The 12,221-nt window shown below is 45.4% G+C and overlaps 1 long non-coding RNA gene across 1 annotated transcript in view; it reads left to right on the top strand.

Moving 5' to 3' along the window:
* Positions 1-12,221, top strand: part of LOC136500912 (uncharacterized) — a 185,893-nt gene that overhangs the window by 97,194 nt on the left and 76,478 nt on the right. The window lies entirely within an intron of this gene.

The raw sequence follows: 12,221 nt of genomic DNA, 5'->3' as shown, positions 1-12,221 counted from the left end.
CTCATTTGCATGTGTCTAATTTTGATACCCGTAAGGACATCCTAGTGATTGTTATCCTATTCCTTGTCTCCTATGGGTTAAATGCATATGGGTAGATTGCTAGTGCTCTAACTGAACTTGATATACATATTGATGAATGATACTATGGAACAAAGAGAGTAACCTGAATTATAACAACTGTTCCATAGGGCGAAAGTGCAAATGACCTTTGTTCATGTTGCTCCCGGCCCTCCATAAGGACTTATCTGTCGGCAAAAGCTGGGACTGACAGTGCAACCGGGAGAGTCATATGGCTCTGACTTTAGCTCAGTAATAGGACCTTTCCTAGCTGGTTAGAGGTTATCTTTTTGGCGCAAATGGGGCTTGCCACTTTGGGTATAGGGCTGCCTCTGTTCCTATGAGTATAGCCGCGATGGATTTGTGCCATAGGAAAGGGGGGTCCCTACATCTGCCTGCCAAGGAAACCTAGTGGCCCTAACTTGTTAGGGAAACCTATGAAATGGCTTCATAGTGTACCCTGCCCGCTCACCTTGGTAGTGACATGGGAGTAATTAACCCGGGCATATGGGGATCACGACTCGCGGTGAATGTGCACCACCTCTGCAGAGGGTAACAAACTGTTATAACAGCCGTGCTCACGGTTACGAGCGGCCCGGAAAACTCATAGAATAACTGGTTACTTGATGATGATCATTTAAGTTGTTCTATGATGAAATATGGTAAACCTGACCTTGATATATGTTCTTATGGGAATTAAATGGGAGCTTAAGCATAACTTGATAATACTTGAGAATAAAAGTTTGACCTATTAAAAATGCTAACTGCAGTAAACCAGAGTCTATCCTTTTTGAGCTTCATAACCCCATGTTAGCTTGCTAAGTACGGAATGTACTTACACTTGTTTATTTTCTTTACTTGAATAAAAATCCCGGATGGGTAACAGATGACAACGGGTATGAGGATTTCTCGGAGGATTATTAGGCTTGTGGTCAACCAGTTGACCTTCCCTGTGATGATGGCCACGAGAGTTTATTATATTTTTATTATTCCGTTGTGTTGTATAAGACTAAGTTTTATTATAACTCTGATGTATGAGACACCGTGATGATACTATTTGTAATTTGTCAGCTTGTGTGTGTGATTGATTCCTGGGCACACATGAGTTTTGTGCATTCAATTTTATCCTTAAAATTGGGTGTGACAAATTGGTATCAGAGCCGTGTTGACTGTAGGACGCAAGCCTAGTTAGAAAAAGATCGTTTTAGCAGCTTTGCTCCTCTGGTTTCTTGCTTACTGACTTATCCTTGTTATTTTATTAAAACGTTTATGCTTTTCATACCTTAATCTATTATTTAAAATTATTGATTCTAATTTCATCTCACTTTAAATCTATAGATGTCTTATAATCCGAAGACTGCTCGACTCAGCACCGCTGGCTATCGTGCCATGTTCACCCCGCGTGCCCCACCGGCAGAGAGGGGGATTGTGATCATCTCCGACGACGAGGAGATGGCTACACCGATGCCTACACCTACTCCTACACCAGTCGCTGTGCCCGTCTACCCTGTGGTAGCTACACCTGAGGAGTCGACGGCTACTTCCCCTACACCTGCACCCTCCCCAGCTGCCCCCGTGGAGGACGATGAGATTGGCTGGAAGTGCAAGTACTACTTCAAGCTAGCTCCAGAGACAGCCTACTACCACACTCTCCTCACCCACGTGCTGGACGACTACTTCCCCGACTTGCATGCCTCCATCAGCTACCACTGCGCCGAGTATAAGCACCCACTGGAGGCTACCTTCTGGAAGGTAGAGCTGGTGGTCACCGCATGGAATGATATCATCAATGGCCATGAGGTGGAGACTGTCCACAGTGCCCCTGCTAGGAGAGCCCATGCTTTGGATGGCATGGAGGATGCAGCACAGAATGCCTACATCCACTACCATGGTCATCGCTTCGAGGCCATGAGGGAGGATCGCTTCAGGTTCCTTCCTCAAAATGATCATGAGGGTGTTTGGCAAGTTTTGGCTCCACCAGAGAATGACCCAACTCTGGAGGCAACGGTGCAGCATGTCCACGCTATGTAGGGAGTGGATGATGAGGTCAAAGGAGAACTGCGTGCATCTCAGAGGGCACAGAGACGTCTTCAGAAACAAGTGGATGAACTTCGAGCACAACTGGGACAGCCTTCCATCTACAAGAAGAAGCGCCGTTCCTTCACCATGATTGACACCGCTCCATAGGTGTTAGGTGCCTTGATCTAGATTATCACGTCATTAGTTCGTGTCCTTATTTAGTCTTGTTGGTCTTGTGAACTTGGTTGATTAGATGTTTAATTTGTGAACTTGGTTGATTTGGTATTTTGCTTGATTGCTGGAAGTTTGTGGGCATGTCCACAACTTCCTTAGATTGGAACTTTAAATTTAGAATGAAATCTTAATGCAGAAGTATCATTTTATCTTATCTCTGCTGTGCTGATTTCTGGAGCAGCCTGTGTTCTTTATCTGGTAACTCGAAATCTGGGATGATAAAAATTCTGAAATCTTTGTGGAGATAACTAGACCTCCGTATCTTTCAAGTGTCTTTGGAATCACGTCAATAGCTATTCAGGTTTGGGAGATCTAGCTGGCACAAGTTGATGTTCCTGTGCTGTCTGGAACTCAGAACAGTTTCGGTTTAGCTCTATTTTTTACTATGTGCGAGTTCGAATCTGTAAAAGTGGTCTAAATGAAAGTTGTAGCTGATGTCCTAAGCTTTCTAACGAATCTTGGTGCACCTCTGTTGGATCTCTGAAACTTGAGTTATAACAGTTTTACTGAACTGCTGAAATTGAATCTTGCCCAGAAAATTTTCAGCATTGTTTCTTATCTTTTGTAAGCTCTCTATAATTGGAAAAATCTCTAAATTTTGCACATTTGTTGGAAAACAGATGGCCGCAAGAGGAGGAAGAGGCAGAGGCCATGGTCGTGGGCGTGATGCTCTTATGAATCCACCACCGCCACCTGTGATCATGGAGCAGATATTGGGAATGCAAGCGCAGCTGATGCAAGCTATGATGCAGCGCTTGGACAATGAACCTGCAAGAGGTCCACCGCCTGTCCAGGTTAGAGATAAGCGTGGAGAGTTTATGAAAGGTCGTCCACCGGTGTTCACACATGCCTCAGACCCTATGAAGGCCGATGATTGGTTGCGTGCTGTGGAGAAACAACTGAACATAGCACAATGCAACGACCTGGAGAAGGTGTTGTACGCTTCCGAGCAACTCCAAGGAGCTGCTCAGGATTGATGGGAATCATTCCAGTTTGGACGTCCCAACAATGCTCCTGATATCACTTGGCAGGAATTTAAGGACAGTTTCCGATCATACCATATTCCTGATGGACTAGTGGAACTGAAGCAGGAAGAATTCAGATCTCTCAAGCAAGGATCAATGACTGTGGCAGAATATCGGGACAAGTTCGCACAACTATCTCGCTACGCTCCTAATGATGTGGCAGATGACAAGGATAAACAACGCCATTTCCTCAAGGGACTCTATGATGGACTGCAGCTCCAGCTGATGTCTAATACTTATCCTAACTTCCAGTCTTTGGTGAATCGCGCAATCGTGATTGATGATAAGCGCAAGGAGATGGAAGCTAAGAAGAGAAGGCTCCAAGGGCAAGCTTTTGGAAGCAACACTCGCCCACGTGCTTATCCCCAGCAAGGTTTCCAGCAGAGGAATCAAGGACCAACTCACCAGGGAAACCGTGGTCAGTATCCTCAACGGAACCAGTTCCAGCAACGCCCTCAGTATCAGCAACAGTTTGGAAATCAGCGTCCCCCGCAACAGACTAGCAATCCTGCAACACGCCAGGGAGTGCCTAACAATGCTCCTGTGAAGAGTGGTGCACCCAACAATCCCAATGCCTGTTACCGATGTGGAGAAGTAGGGCACTATGCTCATCAGTGTCCTAAGAAGCAGAACCAACAAGCACCTCAGAACCAGGCCAACAATCAGAAGTTCAACGCCCGACCACCTCTCACAGCGAAGGTGAACTATGTGTCATCTGATGCAGCTCAGGAGACGCCTGAGGTCATGTTGGGTATGTTCAGCGTCAACTCTATTTCTGCTACCGTACTTTTTGATTCTGGTGCTTCGTATTCTTTTATCTCCCAAGCTTTTGTTAGAATGCATAGGATACCTTTGTGTGCCATGAAAAACCCAATACTAGTGAATTCCCCGGGAGGTAGTATGCCCGCTTCTTATTGGAGCCCCTCAACTAGCATTTCCTTAAGGGGGGTAGACTTCAAGGTGAAGCCTATTGTGTTGAGAACAGCGGGAATTGACCTTATCCTGGGAATGGATTGGATGAAACAACACCGGGTAGTGATTCAGTGTCAGGAGAAATCTGTGGTTGTGACATCACTCAATGGGGATAGAATCTGTGTAGAAGTAGTAGTGCAAGCTCAGCCTACAGCCACAGTGAATTAGCTAGATGGTGAAATCAATGAACAAGATCGTGTCGTGGAGGAATTCCCGGATGTCTTCCCCGATGACTTGCCAGGTATGCCACCTGACCGAGACATTGAATTCATTATTGAATTATTACCTGGAACTGCACCAATAGCTAAACGTCCATATAGAATGGGAGTTAATGAATTAGAAGAGCTTAAGAAACAACTAAAAGAGTTGCAAGAAAAAGGTTTCATACGCCCCCAGTTCTTCACCGTGGGGGGCACCTGTGATCTTTGTGGATAAGAAGGATGGTAGTCAACGGATGTGTGTGGATTACCGCTCACTTAATGAGGTTACCATCAAGAATAAATACCCTTTGCCTAGGATAGATGATTTGTTTGATCAGTTGAGAGGAGCTCATGTGTTCTCCAAGATTGATCTCCGATCTGGTTATCATCAGCTTAAGATTCGGAACTCGAATATCACCAAGACAGCATTCACTACACGGTATGGATTATATGAGTACACCGTTATGTCTTTTGGATTGACCAATGCACCTGCATACTTCATGTATTTGATGAATAAGGTGTTCATGGAGTTTCTGGATAAATTTGTGGTAGTATTCATAGATGACATACTAATATTCTCCAAGACTGAAGAAGAACATGCGGAACACATAAGGATGGTCTTGCAAAAACATAGAGAACATAAGTTGTACGCTAAGCGGAGCAAGTGTGAATTTTGGTTAAAGGAAGTCTCTTTTCTGGGTCATGTTGTCTCCAATGGTGGAATAGCAGTGGACCCAGGCAAAGTGCAAGATGTACTGAATTGGAAACCACCAACTACTGTAAGTGAGATTCGAAGCTTTTTGGGATTAGCTGGATATTACCGAAGGTTCATTGAAGGTTTTTCCAAGCTAGCCAAGCCCATGACAGCTCTGTTGGAAAAGAATGCTAAGTATGTATGGTCGGATAAATGCCAGGCAAACTTTGAAGAGTTAAAGAAGAGATTGACTATAGCTCCAGTATTAATTTTGCCCGACTTAAGCAAGAACTTCTCTATATATTGTGATGCATCCCGTTTGGGTCTTGGATGTGTGCTTATGCAAGAAGGAAGAGTGGTTGCATATGCATCCAGACAACTAAGGAAGCATGAGTTGAATTATCCTACTCATGACTTGGAATTGGCAGCTGTGGTTCATGCTTTGAAGATCTAGAGACATTATCTGATTGGACATAAGAGTGATATCTATACTGATCATAAGAGTTTGAAGTATATCTTCACCCAATCAGATCTGAATCTAAGACAACGTCGTTGGTTGGAATTGATCAAAGACTATGATTTGGAAGTGCATTATCACCCGGGAAAGGCAAACGTTGTAGCTGATGCACTTAGCAGAAAGAGCTATGCCAATGGAATTCAGACAACATCTATGTCAGCAGAGTTGTGTGCTGAAATGGAGTATCTCAACTTGAGCCTGGTCACTAATGCAATGGAATTGGTGATAGAGCCTACATTGGAGCAGGAAGTACGCAAAGGACAATTGGAGGATGAAAAACTTAAAGAGATAGCAGGGAATGTAGTGCTTGGAAAGGCACTCAGATTCAGAATGGATGAGAATGGAACTCTTTGGTTCAGGAAAAGGATATGTGTACCAGAAGTGAAAGCTATCCGAGATGCAATTCTGCAAGAGGCCCATGAGTCTGCTTATTCTATATATCCCGGAAGTACCAAGATGTACTTGGATCTCAAAGAAAAGTATTGGTGGTATGGTTTGAAGAGAGATGTGGCAGAATATGTAGCTTTGTGTGACACTTGTCAAAGAGTGAAAGCTGAGCATCAAAGACCTGCAGGGTTACTACAACCAATGAAGATCCCTGAATGGAAATGGAAAGAAGTTGGCATGGATTTTATTGTAGGATTACCCCGCACTCAAAGAGGTTATGATTCAATATGGGTAATAGTGGATCGACTCACCAAGGTCGCTCACTTTTTACCAGTCAAGACTACTTATAATGGTGCAAGGTTAGCAGAGTTATACATGGAACGAATAGTGTGCTTACATGGTGTTCCCAAGAAAATTGTGTCGGATAGAGGCACCCAATTTACATCACAATTCTGGCATAAAGTACATAGATCTTTGGGAATAAAGTTGAATTTCAGTTCTGCTTACCACCCGCAAACTGATGGACAGACTGAAAGGATCAACCAGATTTTGGAAGATATGTTGAGAGCCTGTGCACTTCAGTATGGTGATAGTTGGGATAAGAGTCTGCCTTACGCAGAGTTCTCATACAACAACAGTTATCAAAAGAGCCTCAAGATGGCACCTTTCGAGGCGTTGTATGGACGTAAGTGTAGAACGCCTTTGTTCTGGAATCAGACTGGAGAAACCCAAGTGTTTGGTCCCGATGTCCTTAGAGACGCGGAAGAACAAGTGAGAATGATTAGAGACAATTTGAGAGTAGCTCAGTCTCGATAGAAGAGTTACGCTGATACTCATAGAAGAGAGCTGACTTTCGAGATTGGTGATTATGTGTACCTGAAAGTGTCACCAATGAGAAGTGTGAGAAGATTCAATATGAAGGGAAAATTGGCACCAAGGTATATAGGACCTTTTAAGATCCTAGAGAGACGTGGAGAAGTAGCTTATCAGTTGGAATTGCCTGAGAGCTTGTCCGGTGTGCACGACGTGTTCCATGTCTCCCAGTTGAAAAAGTGTCTGAGGGTACCAGAACAACAAATCCCTTTGGAAGAACTTGTTGTCAAGGAAGATCTTACTTATGAAGAGTATCCGATAAAGATCTTGGAAACCGCCGAAAGAGTTACGAGAAGCCGAACAGTAAAGATGTGCAAGGTACAGTGGAATCATTATACAGAGGATGAGGCTACTTGGGAAAGAGAAGAGGATCTGAGAAAGACTTATCCCCAACTGTTTGAGTAAGCAATCACCCGAATCTCGAGGACGAGATTCATCTTAAGGGGGGTAGAATTGTAACACCCAAACTTTTTCATTCTTTTAAATAAGTAAATTTGATTTATTATGTTATTAAGTGTGCATTCAATTATAGGAAATTAATAATTTTTGGCGAATTAAAATCAATTATAAGATTTGAAACTTTTGAATGCATACATGCTGCTGCATTATTTACTTATGTGATGATTGTTCTTAAATTAGTGTTCAAATGAGTTCAAAAATAATTTGAAAATGCTTTTGGGAAAATTTGTTGGAAAATAAAAAGGAAAATGAATATCTCCTCCCTTCCTCGGTTTCGGCCTGCATGGCCTTTTTCCCGCGCGGCCTGTTCACCTTTTTCCCCCCTTCCCCGCTCAGCCCAGCCCAGCCGCCGCTCTCGGCCCAGCAGCCGCGCGCCTCAGCGTCGCCAGCCCAGCAGCCGCGCCCAGCCCAGCAGCTGCGCCTACGCCCGCACCAGGCAACCGCCGGCCCAGCACCGCGCGCCTGCTTCCCGCGCCCAGCCGCTGACAGCCCAACCCCGCCCGTCAGCACGTCCCCCACCTCTGCCCCGCGCCCTCGGAACCGCCCGGCCATGTCGCGAGGCCGCAACCGCCGCCCCTGGCGTCGTGGGAGCACCCCCCCCTCGCACGCCTCGGCCTCTTTTTAAGCGAAGCCGAGCCCCTTCCTCGCGGCTCTCTCTCGCTCCCCGCTCCATTTTTGCCTCGTTCCCGGCCGCAACTGCCGCACGGAGGAGCTCCGAGGACTGCCGTCCGCCGTCCGCGTCGCCGTCTTCCCCGAGCCACCGTCGACTCCATCCTTCCCCGCTGTGAACTTCGCCTTGTTCCCCTCTCTCTCCCCGTGCTGTCTATTTCTTATTTCTTGGCTGCTTGTGGCTGTTTTCCGTGCACCCATGGAGTTTTCGCCGCCGGCCATGGCGCCCGCGCCCCGGCCTTCCCCTCCGGCAGTCTTCTCGACCTGAGCGCGACCCCCTTCTCCCCCCGAGCTCTCGGGTGCCCTTGGTTTCCCGTTGGCGGACCCTAGCCCCCCTAACCGAGCTCGCCGGCGTGTTCTTTGCCGCCGGCCATGGCTAGCCTCGCCGGAGTCACTGTTCCGGCCGGCCATCTCTTCTTCTCTCTCCCCGAATCGATTTCTAGCCGTTCATTTCAAATCCGACGGCTCATGTTAGAAGATACCCCTTTGCAGGTAGATTTGCTAAAGAGCCCTCCTAGTTTCACCAAATTGAACCCGCTGTCCCTAGCGCAATTTACAGAGTACGCTTTCTCGTTTTGAAAACGTAAAGTGCACTGTTTTTGTTCAAAATACGTTTTCAGTATTTACAGAAATGCCATTCGAACTGTTTCGCTTATAGAATTGTCGTTTTAGCTCTGAATTGATCCATTCAAATCGCGTTAGCTTCGTAATTTCATAAGCTACATGTTGGAGCTACTGTTAGTCAAGTTTGGAACTTTTTAATTTTGTGATTAGATTTAATTAAATACAGGGCTATAGGAAAACCCGTTTTAATCATAACGTTCGTATTTTAGCTCCGTTTTTTGTGAACTTCGCGTTGACGTGATCGTAGCGAAAAGTAGATTAGTTTTACAAACATTTTATCTTGATTTCAATACTATTGGTGTACTGTTCTAATGATAGGAATGTTTGCTTTGCATGAATGCTTTTGGAATGTTGTATGTTGCCGTGTTGGTCGCGTTCAGACGGTGAGGAAAACGTTGGAGACCAAGAACTCTTCGACGACTAGCAGGACCAGCACGAGTTTGTGAACCAAGGCAAGTATAACATGGGCCTTCCTTGATGTCCTATTTCACTTTAAGCAATTACTCATTTGCATGTGTCTAATTTTGATACCCGTAAGGACATCCTAGTGATTGTTATCCTGTTCCTTGTCTCCTATGGGTTAAATGCATATGGGTAGATTGCTAGTGCTCTAACTGAACTTGATATACATATTGATGAATGATACTATGGAACAAAGAGAGTAACCTGAATTATAACAACTGTTCCATAGGGCGAAAGTGCAAATGACCTTTGTTCATGTTGCTCCCGGCCCTCCATAAGGACTTATCTGTCGGCAAAAGCTGGGACTGACAGTGCAACCGGGAGAGTCATATGGCTCTGACTTTAGCTCAGTAATAGGACCTTTCCTAGCTGGTTAGAGGTTACCTTTTTGGCGCAAATGGGGCTTGCCACTTTGGGTATAGGGCTGCCTCTGTTCCTATGAGTATAGCCGCGATGGATTTGTGCCATAGGAAAGGGGGGGTCCCTACATCTGCCTGCCAAGGAAACCTAGCGGCCCTAACTTGTTAGGGAAACTTATGAAATGGCTTCATAGTGTACCCTGCCCGCTCACCTTGGTAGTGACATGGGAGTAATTAACCCGGGCATATGGGGATCACGACTCGCGGTGAATGTGCACCACCTCTGCAGAGGGTAACAAACTGTTATAACAGTCGTGCTCACGGTTACGAGCGGCCCGGAAAACTCATAGAATAACTGGTTACTTGATGATGATCATTTAAGTTGTTCTATGATGAAATATGGTAAACTTGACCTTGATATATGTTCTTATGGGAATTAAATGGGAGCTTAAGCATAACTTGATAATACTTGAGAATAAAAGTTTGACCTATTAAAAATGCTAACTGTAGTAAACCAGAGTCTATCCTTTTTGAGCTTCATAACCCCATGTTAGCTTGCTAAGTACGGAATGTACTTACACTTGTTTATTTTCTTTACTTGGATAAAAATCCCGGATGGGTAACAGATGACAACGGGTATGAGGATTTCTCGGAGGATTATTAGGCTTGTGGTCAACCAGTTGACCTTCCCTGTGATGATGGCCACGAGAGTTTATTATCTTTTTATTTTTCTGCTGTGTTGTATAAGACTAAGTTTTATTATAACTCTGATGTATGAGACACCGTGATGATACTATTTGTAATTTGTCAGCTTGTGTGTGTGATTGATTCCTGAGCACACATGAGTTTTGTGCATTCAATTTTATCCTTAAAATTGGGTGTGACAACTGTCAATTTGACCTCCTCCTCACTGAATGGAGCCACCAATACTTCATTCTCCTCCTCCGACACTTGAGGTATCTAATGCCTCAAAGTCTCGTTCATTGAGAAAGAATTTTGTACACGAGGTCCAAATAGTCGTTTATAGTATTCCGTTATATAATCTTTCAAGTTCGCATCCCCAACAATAATTCCTTCTCCCTGTTCTAGCTGTATAATTTTTGTTTTCCTATATCTCCCATTTGCCATCCCCTTGCAATATAGCTGGGCGAACTACGAGTTCTACATGTGCCCACAGGAGAGCAGTTCGCGGACGTCAAGACGAAAGGCCTACCGACAGCGTCCTTTGAACGTCTTCGTTCCAGTCTTTGTGTACCGCCGCTAGAGCATTCAACTACGGGGGGTGATCTCTTGTACAGCATCACTCACCCATCAGACTGCAGGGGGTGTTGAGGGACAGCGCCAAGACCACAAACGCCAACTGCCGTCGCTGACCAGAGCCGGTGCGCGGTGACCACATGCACGGCGCGTGCCCCCACGCCCATGTTGTACACTAGCACTTAGGTGTAGTTGCCAATTGAGCAACACATGTTGTAACTTATATAAACACATCAGAGATCAATGGAAACATTGTTGGCTCTCATTCCTACTTTCTACAAAGAGGATATTGTCTCAAAACTGGTTTGGGGGCATACGCTCCGGTACTCCTTTCTCAAAAATTTGCACGCTTTTCAAAGCAGCCAATTAAAGTAATTAATTTTGTTTCTTTATTTATTTTCTATCTGGGCCACGCTCGGACCACACCCTGTCACCGTGAGCCATTCGAAGATGTTGTCCAACCTAACCATTTGTTTAGTGGTTGACGAAGGAGATGGTGGCGCCGCCGCCGTGACAATCCACAGTGTAGCTAGGTTTGGGTCTAGGGACTCTAGGGTGTGGGGGCTATCAGGCAAATGCCTTGCCAGGCCTTTATCTGCGGCTGACAATGGTGATGCTTTTGGTAGCACACTACTTATCAGAGGCATTGTAGTCGGGCCCTCTTCCCTCTACGAGTTTTGGTTGAAAAAACTTGATTTTCCAATTGACGTTAATGGCACCTGTAGATGTCATTTATCTACTTGGAGGCGTTGCAATAAAAACTCACTCCCTCCCCCTTCCTAGGTTACATTGTTTGTTGCTTGGGGCATGCATGGAGGTGTAGTGGCAACCGATGCTTCTAACGTTTGCCAGTGTTGTGTTTCTTGCGGCGGTAGTTTTGTTGTGCCTCCTCTGCAAGGATTTGTATATGTTTTAATTTTTTGCTAGGTGGTTTTGTATTGTTCTTGGGTTTTTCTCAATGAATATTTGCGTGACATGCTCTTGCCGTTGGTTTTTCGGAAAAAGAAAAAAGAAAGAAAGATGAAACAAGACAGACAACAAGTGGGGGAATGGAAGTCGAACTGCCTGGGTAAATGAATTTCTTGTGGCTGGCGCCTGGCAGGAACCCGTTCCATTCAATACAGCAGACCACTACCCGTCGGCCCGCGCGTGTGTCGGCCCGTTTCGTCTTCCGTCTACAAGGCTCATTCTCCGCAAATTCTATGCTTTTGTCTCGCTCGCGCGTCCGAGCTGGGCTCTGGGCCTGCCAGTCCTGGCGGCCAGCCCAGACTAGCCTTTGGCGTGCATGGCCATTTTGCTTCTCGTCTCTCAATTTAAGCAGACCTTGACACTGCAGAGCTTGCTCTGTTTTTGTCTCTGTTTTTCGCAGTCCGAGCTGCCATTTCCTTGTCATTTGTCAAATCCGATGGCTAC

This window comes from Miscanthus floridulus, chromosome 13 (genome assembly GCF_019320115.1).
Source record: "Miscanthus floridulus cultivar M001 chromosome 13, ASM1932011v1, whole genome shotgun sequence".
Classification (NCBI taxonomy): domain Eukaryota; kingdom Viridiplantae; phylum Streptophyta; class Magnoliopsida; order Poales; family Poaceae; genus Miscanthus; species Miscanthus floridulus.
Note: the sequence above shows the minus strand (reverse complement) of the source record. Positions and strands in the feature narration are given on the sequence as shown.